The following is an 18,158-nucleotide window of genomic DNA, read 5'->3' on the forward strand; positions in this document are numbered from 1 at the left end:
GATACCCACCCTCTTGTATAGAAACATAGAAAATAGGTGCAGGAGCAGGCCCTTTGAGCCTGCACCACCATTCAATATGATCATGGAACTTAAGTACCCCACTCCTGCCTTCTCTCCATACCCCTTGATCCCTTTAGCCGTAAGGGCCACATCTAACTCCCTTTTGAATATATCCAACGAACTGGACTCAACAACTTTCTGTGGTAGAGAATTCCACAGGTTCACAATTCTCTGGGTGAAGAAGTTTCTCCTCGTCTCGGTCCTATATGGCTTACCCCTTATCCTAAGACTGTGACCCCTGGTTCTGGACTTCCCAACATCAGGAACATTCTTCCCGCATCTAACCTGTCCAATCCCGTCAGAATTTTATATGCTTCTATGAGACCCCCTCTCCTAAATTCCAGTGAATATAAGCCGAGTTGATCCAGTCTTTCTTCATATGTCAGTACTGCCATCCGGGAATCGGTCTGGTGAACCTTCGCTGCACTCCCTCAATAGCAAGAATGTCCTTCCTCAGATTAGGAGACCAAAACTGCACACAATACTCAAGGTGTGGTCTCACCAAGGCCCTGTACAACTGCAGCAAGACCTCCCTGCTCCAATACTCAAATCCTCTTGCTCTGAAGGCCAACATGCCATTTGCTTTCTTTACTGCCTAATGTACCTGCATGCCTACTTTCAATGACTGATGTACCATGACATCCAGGTCTCGTTGCACCTCCCCTTTTCCTAATCTGTCACCATTCAGATAATAATCTGTTTTTGCCACCAAAGTGGATAACCTCACACTTATCCACATTATACTGCATCTGCCATGCATTTGCCCACTCACCTAACCTGTCCAAGTCACCCTGCAGTCTCCTAGCATCCTCCTCACAGTGCTCACTGCCATCCAACTTAGTATAATCTGCAAACTTGGAGATATTACATTCAATCCCTTCCTCTAAATCATTAATATATATTGTAAATAGCTGGGGTCCCAGCACTGAACTTTGCAGCACCCCACTAATCACTGCCTGCCATTCTGAAAAGGACCCGTTTATTCCCACTCTTTGCTTCCTGTCTGCCAACCAGTTCTCTATCCATGTCAATACATTACCCCCAATACCATATGCCTTAATTTTGCACACTAATTTCGAGCGTGGGACCTTGTCAAAAGCCTTTTGAAAGTCCAAATACAACACATCCACTGGTTCTCCCTTGTCAAGCATGATTTCCCTTTCATAAATCCATGCTGACTTGGACCGATCCTGTCACTGCTTTCCAAATGCACTGCTATTACATCCTTAATAATTGATTCCAGCATTTTCCCCACAACAGATGTCAGGCTAACCGGTCGATAACTCCTTGTTTTCTCTCTCCTTTTTTAATAAGTGGGGTTACATTAGCTACTCTCCAATCCATAGGAACTGATCCAGAGTCCATGGCTCAGTGACGTGGATCATATACAGTAGACACCTCAAATCGCTGGAGAAATACCACCAACAATGTCTCCGCAAGATCCTGCAAATCCCCTGGGAGGACAGACGCACCAACGTTAGCGTCCTCGATCAGGGCAACATCCCCAGCATCGAAGCACTGACCACACTCGACCAGCTCCGTTGGGCGGGCCACATTGTTGCATGCCTGACACAAGTCTCCCAAAGCAAGCGTTCTACTCTGAACTGCTACACGGCAAGCGAGCCCCAGGTGGGCAGAGGAAACATTTCAAAGACACCCTCAAAGCCTCCTTGATAAAATGCAACATCCCCACTGACACCTGGGAGTCCCTGGCCAAAGACCGCCCTAAGTGGAGGAAGAGCATATGGGCAGGCGCTGAGCACCTCGAGTCTCGTCACCGAGAGCATGCCGAAAACAAGCGCAGCCAGCGGAAGGAGCATGCAGCAAACCAGTCCTACACACTTTTTCCCTCAATGACTGTCCCTGTGACAGAGACTGTAATTTCCGTACTGAACTGTTCAGTCACCTACGAACTCAAGTCGTAGCAAGTCTTCCTCGATTTTGAGGGACTGCCTATGATGATGGTGACCCTGGATATTCTCCTGGTAATTCTCCTTCTGAAGACCATGTGAATCGTTTCTACATGATGGGTTTATTCACATTGTTGGACCTAGTCCAGGAATCTGTCAGGACATTCTGCATTATGTTAACCAGAGAGGACAGTAATACTAATGCCAGATGTGCTCCCAAGCAGATGGGGAGGAATATTGTGTTGATAATGTCCTGAGTTCCCTTTATCCACTTAGTGCACTATCACTTCAATGGTCCACTGGCCCAAAATTTCCCCAAAGAAAAAAAATGCCCTTAACTTACCTGGATGCCCGTTTCTTTTGGGCCCCTCACGCTGAAAATTTAAAGTAGTATTTTCTCCACCATATGGGCACCCTCTGGTGCCGGTGCTACCCGATTCAACTCTGTAGGATGGAGCCTCCAATGTGCGCTGAAATGGCACAGCGCATGCGAGGGGAAAAAAATTCTAACCCACTGCGCATGCGCAACAAATGTTAAATACCTTTTTTTTTTTGTGATCCCATCCCGCTGCGCATGCGCAAAAAAAAGGTCCCATCTGCACATGCACAGGACGAAGTATAAAAATCCCTGCACAGTTGGGGACTGTGTGGATCACCACTGTGAATCCATTGGTGGCAGAGGTAGTTTCACAGTAGGAAATACAGCTTCGTTCTTGAGATGGCTGCAATGGAAGAGCTTAGAGAAGGCGAAAGGGCCAGGGACGGAAAAGGGGAAACCATAAGGGCGAAGAGATTTTGTGCGGATGAAATAGAGCGCCTGTAATCGAGAGTGGATGGGAAGTTCTTAAGAACAAGGGAAGCTTTGAAAAAAATAAGCTTAAACCATCTGCACTCGCAAAAGTTTGGGACCAGGTCGCATTTGAGTTTAATGGAATATCCATGACCCCGAGAACCGGTGTGCAGCTGAAAAAGAAGTGGCAGGACCTCAGACGAGCAGTGACTGTAAGTAATACGTTAAATTACATTTATTTGGGATTTAAAATATATGTATATTTATGCACTGCAATAACATCTGTACATGTGATCCGTGTGCGTGTGTGTTCACAAGGACCCTCTCTTTAAAAAGTTGCATTTGCATCTTTGCAGAAGATGGTGTCACAGATCAACCGAGAACGGTCACAGACTGGACGAGGCCTGCCAAATAAGCTCCAACTAACAGCCCTAGAGCATAGGATAGCGTCAATGATTAAATGCCACAGGAGACCAACAGTTAATGCGCAAGCTGGGCCCAGTTTTCCATTAGAGGGTAAGCCCTGCAAATTGCACAGTCTGGGTTGACAATGTTACATACTGCATGTGCTACCTATGCTTCTCCTTCCTTAATGCTGCTAACCAAGCATCTATCTTTTCTTTCACAGAGGTTGAACATCTGGAGGAGACTGAAGGTGCACCTGAAGCTGAAGGTGAGAATGTTCAAGAAAATGGCATGCCAGATATTCCAACTCAGGACAAAGATGGGCAGCAAGAAATCATGGACAAAGAGATGGGCACCCTGGATTTGGAGGTCCTGAATCCCTCGAGGATTCCAAGTCCTTTCATGAGCGAATCAAGCAAGAGGATTTTTCTAGGTATGACATCTGAGGCTGCTGGTACAAGTGTGTCACATCGTAGGGGGGGGCGTACTCCATACCTGATCCAGAAACAATGGACACTGAGAACTTAGGTCATCTTGTGAGGATGAGCGGGGAGAACATTGAGCAATCTCGATTGCTCCTGGAAGCCGTTGGTGGTGTGATGGCAGAGTTGGAGAGACTTTAGGGACAGTTAGATGTGGTTGCATTGGCAAATAGGGGGGCTCACCCAGGCTGTCCTTAATGCGAGGAGCACTTTCCACTCTACACCAAATTCAAGGGTTGATCTTGAGGATGAGGTTGACGACGAAGAGGTACCCGGGTATGCCGCCATTACACATTTTGGCGCTGTCCCTGTCATAGCCCAATATCAAGAAACACCGCGCTGGAAACGGAACAGACTACACCTGGGGTTCATCATCATCATAGGCAGTCCCTCGGAATCGAGGAAGACTTGCTTCCACTCTTAAAATGAGTTCTTAGATGGCTGAACAGCCCAATATGAGAGCCACAGTCCCTGTCACATTGTGTTTGCATCCATACTTTACTGTTTAAAAGGATTTTGTTTAGGATAGTCGTTGAGGGAAGGGGAGGGTGGGACAGATTTTCCGCACGCTCTTTCCGCTGCCTGCGCTTGATTTCTGCATGCTCTCGGCGATGAGACTCGAGGTGCTCAGCGCCCTCCTGGATGCACTTCCTCCATTTAGGGTGGTCTTTGGCCAGGGTCTCCCAGGTGTCAGTGGGGATGTTGCTTTGATGATGTCCTTGTAACGTTTTCTCTGCCCACCTTTGGCTCGTTTGCCGTGAAGGAGTTCCGAGTAGAGCGCTTTGGGAGTCTCATGTCTGGCATGCGGACAATATGGCCTGCCCAGCAGAGCTGATCTCTGAGGGTATGGGGGGGCAAGGAAGCAGAAGTCTGCAGCTACATGCACGCATAGGGGTGGCAGCATCTACTGGGGCAGGATTGGCTCATGGCGCTAATGAAGAATCATTGTTTTTTGGTTGATTTAGTTGATTGTAAAGTTTGCCACGGCTCTGAATAAAGTTTTAAAGATTTAAACATAAGTAAAGTCATGCTAATCAGAACTGTGCTTTACAAATGTTTAATAAACATTTTAATTTTGGACTTTTAACCTGACTCCTGCACTTCATTTTTTAATGCTGCACTAATAAATATTGCAGGATAACCGAACAGAAAATGTAAAAAGTGCATCACTCTTGCAATCTATCGGTTTAAATGATACAGGGGCAGGTTCCATTACTAACGTGTTCATGGATTCTGCCTTGTTCTGGGTCACTGATGCATGCAATGTACCATGGTGCATATATCAGTGACCCTCACCCAGTCTGGATCCATGAACAACTTAGTCCTATTGTCCACCTAAGCACTCCCAACACTTCCAAACTCCATTTAAATATTCAAGATTTGTGGTGGGGAATATTTAATAAACATAAGGTTTTGTCCATCTAAGCACTCCAACACTCCTTTAAAATGTAAAAGATTGGTGGAGAGAATATTTAATAGCCATTATGTGATGTCCACCTAAGCACTCCCATCACTCCCTTGAAGCATAAAATTTCTGGTGGCAACATTTAATATAAATTATATATTTTCAACTTAGGCACTCCAACACTCCATAAAAACCTAAACGATTTGTGGTGGAATTATTTTTTTTAATTTAAAGTTTCACCTTTACTAGAGATCACTGCTGCTTGCCTTTGAGCCTGGAGTGTCTTGCACTGTCCATTGTGTGCAGACCTTCAGCCTGAGCTAGCAGCGGGCCTCGTGGGAAGAAGATCTTCGGCCAGGGGCTAGCAGCGGCTCCATTCGACGTCGAGGAGAGTGGGGAGAAGGCTGCACTGGATCCCAGAAGAAGAATAGGAGGATTGGTGTGGTGATTGTGCATTTTTGGAACTTTTTAATGTTTTCCTTGGACTTTTTGGATGATTTTGGACCGTGAGGACATCTATGGAAAACGGTAAGTTTTTTTTTGCCATCCTTTTTTCATCAGTATGGGTGAGTTCTTTTTTATTTTATATTTATAGCTGTTTATAGTTTAGATTTTGTCTTAAACTGTAAGGGAAGTTACATTGTAGACGAAATGAAAGTCCCTTCAGCCAGGGATAGCAGCGGGCCAGCGCGGATTCTCCAACTGCAGGTAAGGATTTTTCCTTCCGTGTTTCTATGGTCTATGCGCCAGTTTAAAACATTTTGTAGGTGGAGAAAGTTTGCCTTACATGTAAAAATGGCGCGGAACCTTTTGCAGGTACACCAGCGCCAGAATGTATGACGCTGGTAGTAGAAGCTGGCGCCCCAGCACTGGCGAATGTTTGGAGTAAGTTTTGGCACCTAAAAATTAACTGGCGCCAAGTGATGGGCAAAGTTGGGCCCGCTATCTCTTCAATGGTTCAATAGATTTGTTTGATATGGTCTCCCTCACACAACCCATCCACACTCCCTCTTTTTCCATGTTTCCCATTATTTCCTCTCCAGGATGCCTTCTAATTTTTTTTACCAAGCACTAAGCTTGTAGCTCAGAGTTACCTTTATGACCTTTCTAATAAATTGGCATGGGGGTTTTGACTTTGTGTGAAATGGGTGCTTTCGAATCGGCAGCTTGCTTTACATCTCTTCCAATTTTTATTTCTATTGGCTACAATCAGGAAAGCAGTAAAATGGGCTGCTGATTCGCTTTCACCCATTTTACCATATTGTGCAAAGTCAAAATGACCCCCACTGTGTTTGTCCTTCTCCACTCTTTGGACACTACTAATGTTTCCAGTGAGTCCCGACAAATCCTTGTCAGGATAAGAACATAAGAAATAGGAGCAGGAGTAGACCATTTGGCCCCTCAAGTCTGCTCCGACATTCAATAAGATCATGGCTGATCTGATCATGGACTCAGGTCCACTTCCCTGTCCGCTCCCCATAACTCTTTACTCCCTTATTATTCAAAAATCTGTCGATCTTCGCCTTAGATATATTCAATGACCCAGCCTCCACAGCTCTCTAGGGCAGAGAATTCCATAGATTTACAACCCTCTGAGAGAAGAAATTTCTCCTCATCTCAATTTTAAATGAGCGGCCCCTTATTCTGAGACTATGTCCCCTAGTTTTAGTTTCCCCTACGAGTGGAAATATCCTCTCTCCATCCACCTTATCGAGCCCCCTCATTATCTTATGTTTCAATAAGATCACCTCTCATTCTTCAGAACTCCAATATGTGTAGGCCCAACCTACTCAACCTATCCTCATAAGTCAATCCCCTCATCTCCGGAATTAACCTAATGAATCTTCTCTGAACAGCCTCCAATGCAAGTATATCTTCCTTAAATACGGAGACCAAAACTGTACGCAGTACTCCAGGTGTGGCCTCACCAATACCCTGTACAATTGTAGCAGGACTTCTCTGCTTTTATACTCTATCTCCTTGCAATAAAGGCCAACATTCCATTTGCCTTCCTAATTACTTGCTGTACCTGCATACTAACTTTGTGTTTCATGCACAAGGACCCCCAGGTCCCTCTGTACTGCAGCACTTTGCAAGTTTTCTCCATTTAAATTATAATTTGCTTTTCTATTATTTCTGCCAAAGTGGATAATCTCACAATTTCCCACATTATACTTCATCTGCCAAATTTTTGCCCATTCACTTAGCCTGTCTATATCCCTTTGCAGATTTTTTGTGTCCTCCTCACAATTTGCTTTCCCACCAAGCTTTGTATCATCAGCAAACTTGACTACATTACATTCGGTCCCTTCATCCAAGTCACTAATATAGATTGTAAATAGTTGAGGACCCAGCAAAGATCTCTGCGGCACCCCACTAGTCACTGTTTGCCAACTGGAAAATGACTCATTTATCCCAACTCTCTGTTTTCTGTTAGCCAATCCACTATCCATGCTAATATATTACCCCCAGTCCCATGAGCTTTTATCTTGTGCAGTAACCTATTATGTGTCACCTTATTGAATGCCTTCTGGAAATCCAGATACACCACATCCACTCATTCCCCCTTATCCACCCTGCTCATTACATCCTCAAAGAACTCCAGCAAATTTGTCAAACATGATTTCCCTTTCATAAAACCATGCTGACTCTGCTTGATTGAATCATGCTTTTCCAAATGTCCCGCTACTGCTTCCTTAATAATGGACTCCAGCATTTTCCCAACGACAGATGTTAGGCTAACTGGTCTAGTTTCCTGCTTTTTGTCTGCCTCCTTTTTTTAAATAGGAGCATTACATTTGCGGTTTTCCAAACAAATCTGTTTGATTATCCCAATTAATCCCTGGTAAAGTGAAGTCATCCATCACAATTATGTTTTTGACTAGTCACACATTCTCCTTAGTTAAGTATAAAGTTCCAGGTCTTGTCTTCTTGCTCGGGGACCCATAACAAACCCCAATAACTTTTTCCCCTTAATGTCACTTATCTTGATGCACAACAATTTCCACTTCATACCAGAGCCAAACTTCTCTATCTTGTATTATTGTGTCATTCTTCACATAAAACGCTAGCCCTCCCAGTTTACTTTTTCGATCCCTATGAAGCAATTTATATCACCCCCATTCTACATAACTAAAAGTTCATAGCCTCCTTCAACAGCATAAATCTCAAGATCCCCAATTTGTATGGGGAGTTTTGATTTTAACAAGTAAGTATGGGTTAATATCTTCACTTGACTCTTCACTTGAATCTCCCATCCTGGATCATACACAAAGTATATTCTATTACCAATTCTAAATAACCACAGTTTATAAGCTGAGTGGCTGGGTAGCTCCATGGTAGAGGAGCAGGCTCCCATTCAGAGGATGTGGATTTGAATTCAGGATGATTTGATTTGATATTGGTGTATGGCTATCCTCCTCAGGAGTTGTTCACTGGTGCTTGTCTGACTTCCTGGACAGAGTGACTCATGATGTCAGGATGCTTCTTTATGGGGTAAAAGAAGAACAGTCAGAAACCCTATTGTGTTTCTCTAACTGCACCTCCAGCCATTTGATACTAAAGGGAATTTATATGGGGAAATCCATGGTTTAATCAACCCCACGTTCCTGGCCGAGTTATAATGATGAGAGACAATGAAAGAACAGGAAAAAGTAGTTAGATAAAATGAAGAATAGTGAAAAAGCACAATTAGATACAGTAAAGAAGCACAATTAGATAAAGTGAAGATTAGTGAAGAAGCACAATTAGACCTCTGACATTAGGGTTCAGCCTTATGGCTCTTGTCTGCACTGCACCACTTGAATGGCTCCCTTGTGTCTCCCTTGACTGTACTCTAGGTGCAGTCTGACCAGAGCAGTCTGGTCACGATTTCATCTGACTTGTATTCTGCTGTTTGGGCTACATGGGCTCAGTTTTGAATTCAACATCCTATTCGCTTTGCTGATTGGTGCTCTGCTTTGATTTGGCATGTTGAGTGTTGAATCTCTCTTGGTTTCATCCCTGGCTATTTCAACAGCATTCACAGAGCACGTGTACCTCACATCTGTCTGCATTAAATTCCATCCACCATTGATCTGCCACCATATGTATTTTATCCAATTCATTCTAGTAACATCTATGTTACCTCCGCTAATTCCACTGCCCCTTCTAGTTTGGTTTCATCTGCAAGTCTGGCCACTTTTGAGCTTCTGAATCCAGATCATTTTTGTAAATGTGAAACAAGAGTGGCCCCAACACTGAGCCCGTAGGCTCCCCACTCAGTACTTCACCCCTACCCTCCACCCCCCCCCCCCACCTCACATAACTCTTCTAATGAATATTCAGCGTTTTCATTGTTTTCTACACCTCAGTCAATTTCTTAGCCATTCCTAGGATTTACTTTGAATCTCTGCAGCTTTGAGTTTAACCAAAAGTGGAACTTTGTAAAAAGACTTTTAGGTACACTACATCACAGAGCTTCCAGAGTCAACTTGGGCTGTCACTTGCTTTAAGAAATTGATTATATTGACCAGACAGGATCTTCCCCTTCTGAAGCCATGCTGACTGATGTTTACTAGATTGTTATTGTACAGATAGTCCTCAAGTTTACCATGATAATTGATTCCATTATTTTACACAGAATGTAAGTAAAACTACTGAGTCTGCAGTTGCCTATGTCTGTTTTGTCCCCCTTTTTTTGAATATGGGCATTACATTAGCTTATTTCCAATCTAATGGCCTCTTTCCAGTATCCAGTGGCAACCTCAATGATTTGTCAGTGCCTCAGAAATCATAAAATCCTAGATTCATAGAATGGTTACAGCACAGAAAGAGGCCATTCGGCCCATCGAGCCTGTGCCGGCTCTTTGCAAGAGCACTTCAGCTAGTCCCATAGCCCTGCAAATTTGTTTCCTTCAGGTACTTATGCAATTCCCTTTTGAAAGCCATAGTTGAATCTGCCTCCACCACCCTTTCAGGTAGTGCATTCCAGATCCTGTCTACTCACTGCATATAAAACGTTTTACTTATGTTGCCCTTGGTTCTTTTGCCAATCACCTTAAATCTGTGCCCTTTGGTTCTCAACCCTGCCACCAACGGGGACCGTTTCTCTCTATCGTTTGTGTCTGGACCCAGCATCACATCTCTTCTCAACCTTCTCTGCTCCAAGGAGAACTGTAATGTCTGTAGTTCCACACTGTGGAAGCCTGTGTTACTGCAGCTAGTGCTGTTTAATAAAGAGCAGGTCACCTGACCAGCAGGTCAGAGGTTGCTGGAACCTGCAGCCGTCTTACAAGTTGTGTGTTGTGTGCTTCCCTGAAGATATGGCAACGGGGATGGGATGTAATCGGATAATACAAAGCTGAAATTTTTGTTGGTGAAGGATTCAGCCAGCCGACAGAGGGACTTTGAGAGCTTCTCTGTTTTTGGAAACAGCTACAAATCCGAGGTAAATTACGAGCACACTTGATTAAACTGCCAGAGTCAAAATGGCTGCCTCTATGGGAGTTATAGGGCATTTGGGGCATTTCAATGCGACCGTGAAAGTTTCAGAGCGTATGTGAATCGGCTAGAAATATTTTTCATTACAAATAATATCAAAATTCCTGGTAATGAAGACAATAACCGGGCAGTGTTTGAACAAAAATGAGCTATATTCTTAATTGAGGCTGGGCCGAAGTTGTATGAAACGCTGATAAATTTGCTTGTGCCTGAAAAACCAAAGGATACAATGCTGAAACAGGTTCTAACATTACATCCCCGTTCCGTTAGTAAGTGCTGAAAGTTATCGTTTCAGAATACGAAATCAGAATGCCGGAGAAAATATCAGTGGGTACATTGTAGTATTAAAAAAGCTATCTATTCACTGTAATTTTGGAGACTTTCAGAACCGAGAGTTGCGAGACCGCTTTGTTTGTGGGATGAAAAATGATGCGATCAGAAGAAAGTTATTGACAATGCATATCTTGACTTTTGATTTAGCTTGTCAGACAGCTAGGTCGATGAGCATGGCCGACCAATATTCCCAAGAATTTCATACTAATTTCAGTCATCAGACAACCGAGGTGAATCGCCTGCAGGTTCAAAGTAAAAGGCAGTGGAGCCCCAAAGTCTCAGAAACTGGAAATGGGAACAGAGCATGGACGTCCTGCTATCGGTGCCTGGGACAACACATTGCTCAAAGTTGTCCATATATGAAGGCAGAGTGTTTCGTCTGAAGGAAAACTGGGCATCTTGTGAAGGCATGCCGACTGATGGGTAAACCAGCTTTCAAAGCTAGGAGTAGAAATCCCCAGAGACTACATAGCATGGAAGAACAACAACAGGATGAGGAGATGTTAAGAGTTAAACATCATCAGGAGCATGAGGTTAACGGACGGCGATTCGAAAAGTATCATAATCCACATAGTTGTTGCAGGATTCAAGATACCCATGAAAATCGACACTGGTGCATCAGTGAGTGTAGTACTGGAATCGCTATACCTCGACAAATTGCGGATTTTCCCATTGGAGAAAGCCAAGATAGAGCTGCGAGGCTAGTCAGGAGAGAACATTCCGGTCGTATCACTGTACCGGTGAAATATAAGGATCAAGTCAGAGCTTGCCTCTAATAGTAGTGGCAGGAGACAAGCCTGCCTTACTAGGAAGAAATTGGTTGGGATCACTGAAGCTGGATTGGAATGAGATTTTTTGTGTTGAAACGAGATTGGCGTCAAAGGATGATATCATCAAGAATTACCCGAAGGTATTCTGCGAAACGATCAGTCCGATCCAAGGCTTCAAGGCGAGTGTCAGGGTACAGAAGGACACTAGATCGGTTTACTACAAGCCACGTTCCGTACCATATGCACTCAAGGAGAAAGTTGAGCAAGAATTCAAAAGACTAGAGACTGAGAACATTATTTCTAAGATAGATTGATGTAATTGGGCTACACCCATTGTTGTTGTACCTAAGTCCGATGGTAAGGTAAGATTGTGTGGTGATTATAAAGTAACCGTAAACCAGGTTCTAGAGGGTAATGTCCCCAATACATTGCCAAATATAGAAGATTTATTCACAACACTGACAGGGGGTCAGATTTTCTCAAAGTTGGATCTTGGAATGCCTACTTACAGCTTGAACTAGATGAGGAGTCCAAGTCATGCTTGACTATACCCATCTAGGACTATATCAATTTAATAGGCTACCATTTGGAGTGTCTTCCGCCCCTGCCATATTCCAAAGGGTAATGAACCAGATTTTGCAAGGTATTGAAGGGGTCGTATGTTATTTAGATGACATACTAATTTCAGCACCTAATAGGCAAATTCATAATAACATGTTGAATTAAGTCCTCAAATGGCTAGAGAAGCACAGAATACGAGTGTCTGCTCGCAAGTGTGAGTTATTTCAAAATGGAGTTATTTCAGTGGAGTACTTAGGGTGCAGAGTAGACAAAGATGGTTTGCATCCAACCCAGGAAAAACTGGATGCAATCAGAAATGCACCCACTCCCAAGAATGTCACTGAACTTCGATCATTTTTGGGTCTTTTGAACTATTATGGGAAGTTCCTAGCAAATTTGGCTACAGTATTACATCCACTGAATGAACTTTTGAAAAAACAGGTCCATTAGAAGTGGTGAAAAGAATGCGATACAGCATTCAAGGAGTGTAAAAGTAATTTGGTAGAGAGCACCATGTTAGTTCACTATGACGTATCTCAGGAGATCAAGCTAGCATGTGATGCCTCTCCGTATGGAGTTGGGGCAGTAATCTTATTTATTACGTAATGGGGAGGAGAGACCAATTGCTTTTGCTTCACTCACTCTTAGTGCCAGTGAGTGTAATTATGCGCAAATCGAAAGGGAAGCTTTGGATTAATTTTGGGGATCAAGAAGTTCCACAAATACTTGTATGGTCATAAGTTTACTCTCGTTACGGACCATAAGGCCCTGACAGCAATCCTCCATCCAAAGTCCCCATTTCCAACATTAGCTGAAGCCTGAATGCAGAGATGGGCTTTGATTTTGTCAGCATATACATATGACATTGAATACAAATGATCAGCTGATCACAGTAATGCTGACGCTATGTTTAGATTGCCTTCCCCATCACAAGTTACACCCGATAGGGAAGAGGTGTTCTATTTTTCATACATTGATGAACTGCCAGTCACAGCTGAAGAGATTGGTAGAGCAACCAAACATGACTCAGTTATGTCAAAGGTGTATGATTATACTGCAGATGGATGGCCAAACCAGATAACAGACAAAGATATTCATCCATTCTTCATTCGTAGGAATGAATTATCAGTCGATAAAGATTGTATCATGTGGGGTGCAAGAGTGATTATACCAAATAAATTCAGGTCCAAATTATTAGGAGACCTCCATGACCAGCACCTGGGAATGTGCTTGACCGCGGTTACTTATGGTGGCCAGGTGTTGAAATAGATATAGAGTACATAGTAAGTCAGTGTACGACATGTCAATCGGTAAGCAAGCAACCACCATCAGTACCATTACAGCCATGGAAATGGCCTCACAGGGTGGGGCAAAAGCTACATATTGATTTTGCTGAGCTAGAAGGACAACAATTGTTCATTGTGATTGATAGCCATTCAAAGTAGGTCCAGGTGTTTCCAATGTGGAAAATAACAAGTAAAACATTAGACATTTTGCGAAGATTATTTTCTTCATTTGGCCTCCCAGAAGAAATTGTTTCGGATAATGCACCACAATTTCATTCAGAAGAATTTGCACATTCACGAGCAAAAATGGTGTGAAACATACCAAGGTTCCACCATACCACCCTGCTTCAAATGGTGCAGCAGAGCGCACTGTACAAATTGTAAAACGTGCCCTCAAACAAATGTTGGATCCAAATCCAAAGAAACAACAGTTGTTATTGGACCACAAATTGGCTGATTTTCTAACATATCGTAATACTTCTCATACAACTACTGATAGAACACCAGCAGAGTTGTTTCTCAAATGACAGCCACGAACCAGATTCTCGTTGTTAAAACCAAACTTGGCACAGTCCGTAGAAAAGACACAATTAAGACAGAAAGAGAATCATGATAGAGGTAGAGTAAAAGAGAGAAGTGTGAAATTAATCAGAAGGTGAAAGTGAAGAGCCATCACTATAAATGGGTAAAGTGGTTACCAGGATGAGTGGTGAAGATATGTCGTCCTCACACATATTTGGTCAAGATGTTTGATAATGGACAGGTTAGGTTTGTTCACATTGATCATATTTTACCCACAGACATGGAAGTAGTTGAGAGTGGGAGAGATTCAATTATTTCTGACTCATCAGATAGTTTTGATACACCAGTAGCATATCCTACATCCAATGTACTGGAAACAAATCCAAGAGAAAGTCAGAATTTAAGTCTGAATCCGAGTCAGGAAAACAAACAGTCTAAAGTTAGAGAGAGAGTTCGAATGGAAATCAAGGGCATCCCCTTGGAGGAAAACTTCCCTCAGGATATCCTCTTCGAAACAGAAAACAAGTGGTTAAGCTTGATTTGTAAATATGGCAAAATAAGTCCATATCCTTTGTTATGTATAACCATGCAAGTTATCTATGATGATTATTTGTTATAATAACTTCTTCATTAAGGAGAGAGAAGTGTAATGTCTGTAGCTCCACACTGTGGATGCCTGTGTTACTGCAGCTAGTGCTGTTTAATAAAGAGCAGGTCACCTGACCAGCAGGTCAGAGGTTGCCGAAACCTGAGCCATCTTACAAGTTGTGTGTTTTGTGCTTTCCTGAAGATATCACAAGAACAACCCAGCTTCTCCAGTCTATTCACATAATTGAAGTCCCTCATTCTTGGAGCCACTCTCGTAAATCTTTTCTGCACCCTCTCTAAGGCCTTCACAACCTTCCTAAAGCTCAGAATTGGACACAATACTTCAGTTGAGGCTGGAACCTGTGTTTTATAAAGATTCACTTACTTGCTTTTGAACTCTGCGCCTCTAAGGGATAAATTGGAGCAGACAGAAAGGTGAACAAATCAGTATTAGGTCTGAGAAATTGCCTATGTATGCAACACTTGCTTATGTAGGTATAGCACAAAGCAATAACGCATTAAACTGTATCCTTAATCTTAGTAACACTTAAACAGCTGAAGGAAGTCAGCAGTTTTTGATTAGAAGTCTCTGAGGAAGAGATAAGGAAGCCAGTATTTTGGTACAGTTATGTTAGGCGACGTGCAGACTGGGGTAGAGGGCAAATAATGGAACAACACAGTGATGGGAGATGGACAGTTGCATATACCACTCAGAGCCAGTCTGATAAAGAGTCAACAAATCAATGTAACTCCGCTGATAGCAATAGACCTATCGATGATTTTGTAGGAGGGTAGCTCCTCTCCAAAACCTGTATAAATTGTACTCAAAACCTCATGTATTTCGAAGGTTCCTCGACCTTCCCTTGCATTGCTCGAAATAAAGCCGGTTAACCTGAGGTTTTGTTTGTTTACTTCCGTGGTCGTTATACAGTGGGAGCTGGGCGAGGTGTCGATTATCTATATCAGTTAATCCACCCCGAGGAAGGAAAGCCTTCCTTTTACCCCAACAGACGGGCGAGGTGTCGATTACCTATATCAGGTAGTCCGCCCCAAGGGAGAGAAGCCTCCTTATTACCCCTACAGCCTTTATTTATGAAGCCCAGGATCCCGTAAGCTTTTTTAACCACTTTCTCAACCTGCCCTGCCACTTTCAACGATTTGTGCACATATGCCCCCAGGTTTCTCTGTTCATGCATGCCCTTTAGGATTGCAACCTTTAGCTTATATTGCCTCCTTGTTCTTCCTACCAGAATGTATCATTTTGTACTTTTCTGTGTTAAATTTAATCTGCCACATGTCTGCCCATTTCACCAGCCTGTCTATGTCCTCTTGAAGTCCATCACTATCCTCCTCACTGTTCACTACACTTCCATGTTTTGTGTCATCTGCAAATTTTGAATTTATGCCCTGTACACCCAAGTCCAAGTAATTAATATACATCAAGAAAAGCAGTGATCCTAATACTGACCTCTGGGCATACCATTGTATACCTTCCTCCAGTCCGAAAAACAACCATTTACCACTACTCTGTTTCCTGTCACTTAGTCAATTTCGTATCCATGCTGTCACTGTCCCTTTTATTCCTAAGCTTCAACGTTGCTGGCAAGCCTATTATGTGGCACTTTATCAAACGCCTTTTGGAAATCCATGTACACGTCAACTGCATTGCCCTCATCAACCCTTTCTGTTACCTCATTAAAAAAACTCAATCAAGTTAGCTAAACACGATTTGCCTTTAACAAATCCATGCTGGCTTGCCTTTATTAATCCACATTTGTCCAAGCGACTGTCAATTTTGTCTCTGATTATCGTTTCTCCACTACCAAGGTTAAACTAACCGGCCTGCAGTAGCTGGGTTTATCCTTACACTTTTTTTGAACAAGGGTGTAACATTTGCAACTCTCCAGTCCTCTGGCACCACTCCTGTATCTAAGGAGGATTTGAAGATTATGGCCAGTACCTCTGCGATTTCCACCTTAACATCCCTCAGCATCCTAGGATGCATCCCATCGGTCCTGGTTATTTATCTACTTTAAGTACAGCCAGTCTTTCCAGTACTTCCTCTTTATCAATTTTTATCCCATCCAGTAACTCAACTACCTCCTCTTTCGCTATGACTTTGGCAGCACCTTCTTCCTTGGTGAAGACAGATGCAAAGTACTCATTTAGGCCTCAATTTTCCCCAGTATTTGTTCCGGTTTTTTGGAGTACACTGCTTTTTTTGGCCTAACTTAAAAATCCCCAGTTTCCCCAATCAATTTGCACCAGTGTAACTGACTTACGTTACATTTTTTTTAGGTAAGTTTCTTTTTGCTCAAAAGGGGGCGTTACCAGCCATCTATTCCAATTCTGCTCATTTAAGCAACTTTCGCTAGCTAATAGTTACTCCATTTCTACTTAGGCCAGCGTATGTATTAGTAAGAAGGGGAAGGTGTGCACATATGCCCCCAGGTTTCTCTGTTCATGCATGCCCTTTAGGACAACCCTAAAGGGCAAGAAAACCCTTGCGGAGAATTAAAGAAATCGGCGCAGGTAAGGAAATCGGTGCAGGTAAGTGCAGCAGATGCCCGGACAGCAGCAGCAGGAAAGGCAAGAGAGGGAGGGAGAGAGAAGGGAGGGGGGGGGAGAGAGAAGGGAGGGGGGGGAAGAGAGAGGGAGGGGGGGGAAAGAGAGAGGGAGGGGGGGAAAGAGAGAGGGAGGGGGGGAAAGAGAGTGGGAGGGGGGGGAAAGAGAGAGGGAGGGGGGGGGAAAGAGAGAGGGGGGGGGAAAAGAGAGAGGGAGGGGGGGGAAAGAGAGAGGGAGGGGGGGGAAAGAGAGAGGGAGGGGGGGAAAGAGAGAGGGAGGGGGGGAAAGAGAGGGAGGGGGGGGAAAGAGAGAGGGAGGGGGGGGAAGAGAGAGGGAGGGGGGGGAAGAGAGAGGGAGGGGGGGGAAGAGAGAGGGAGGGGGGGGAAGAGAGAGGGAGGGGGGGGAAGAGAGAGGGAGGGGGGGGGGAAGAGAGAGGGAGGGGGGGGAAGAGAGAGGGAGGGGGGGGAAGAGAGAGGGAGGAGAGAGAGGGAGGGGGGAAAGAGAGAGGGAGGGGGGGAAGAGAGAGGGAGGGGGGGAAGAGAGAGGGAGGGGGGGAAGAGAGAGGGAGGGGGGGAAGAGAGAGGGAGGGGGGGGAAGAGAGAGGGAGGGGGGGAAGAGAGAGGGAGGGGGGGAAAGAGAGAGGGAGGGGGGGAAGAGAGAGAGAGGGGGGGAAGAGAGAGAGAGGGGGGAAGAGAGAGGGGGGGAGAGAGAGGGGGGGAAGAGAGAGGGAGGGGGGGAAGAGAGAGGGAGGGGGGGGAAGAGAGGGGGGGGAAGAGAGAGGGAGGGAGGGGGGGGGGAAGAGAGAGGGAGGGAGGGGGGGGGGAAGAGGGAGGGAGGGGGGGGGGGGAAGAGGGAGGGAGGGGGGGGGGGAAGAGAGAGGGAGGGAGGGAGGGGGGGGAGAGGGAGGGGTGGAATTAGGTGCTGGGACCACTCAGCCTGGTAAAGCAGCACAACTTAAAAAGTGCAGAGAAGAAATATAGGTACAGAATACAATGAAGAA

The 18,158-nt window shown here is 44.3% G+C and overlaps 2 protein-coding genes across 3 annotated transcripts in view; one reads left to right on the forward strand and one right to left on the reverse strand.

The window, feature by feature from the left end:
* LOC139264010 (inorganic pyrophosphatase-like) overlaps window positions 1-18,158 on the forward strand; it is a 240,412-nt gene that overhangs the window by 184,366 nt on the left and 37,888 nt on the right. The gene's annotated exons all lie outside the window — the stretch shown is intronic.
* Window positions 1-18,158, reverse strand: part of tet2 (tet methylcytosine dioxygenase 2) — a 180,609-nt gene that overhangs the window by 6,041 nt on the left and 156,410 nt on the right. The gene's annotated exons all lie outside the window — the stretch shown is intronic.

Source organism: Pristiophorus japonicus, chromosome 1 (assembly GCF_044704955.1).
Source record: "Pristiophorus japonicus isolate sPriJap1 chromosome 1, sPriJap1.hap1, whole genome shotgun sequence".
NCBI classification, from domain to species: Eukaryota; Metazoa; Chordata; class Chondrichthyes; family Pristiophoridae; genus Pristiophorus; species Pristiophorus japonicus.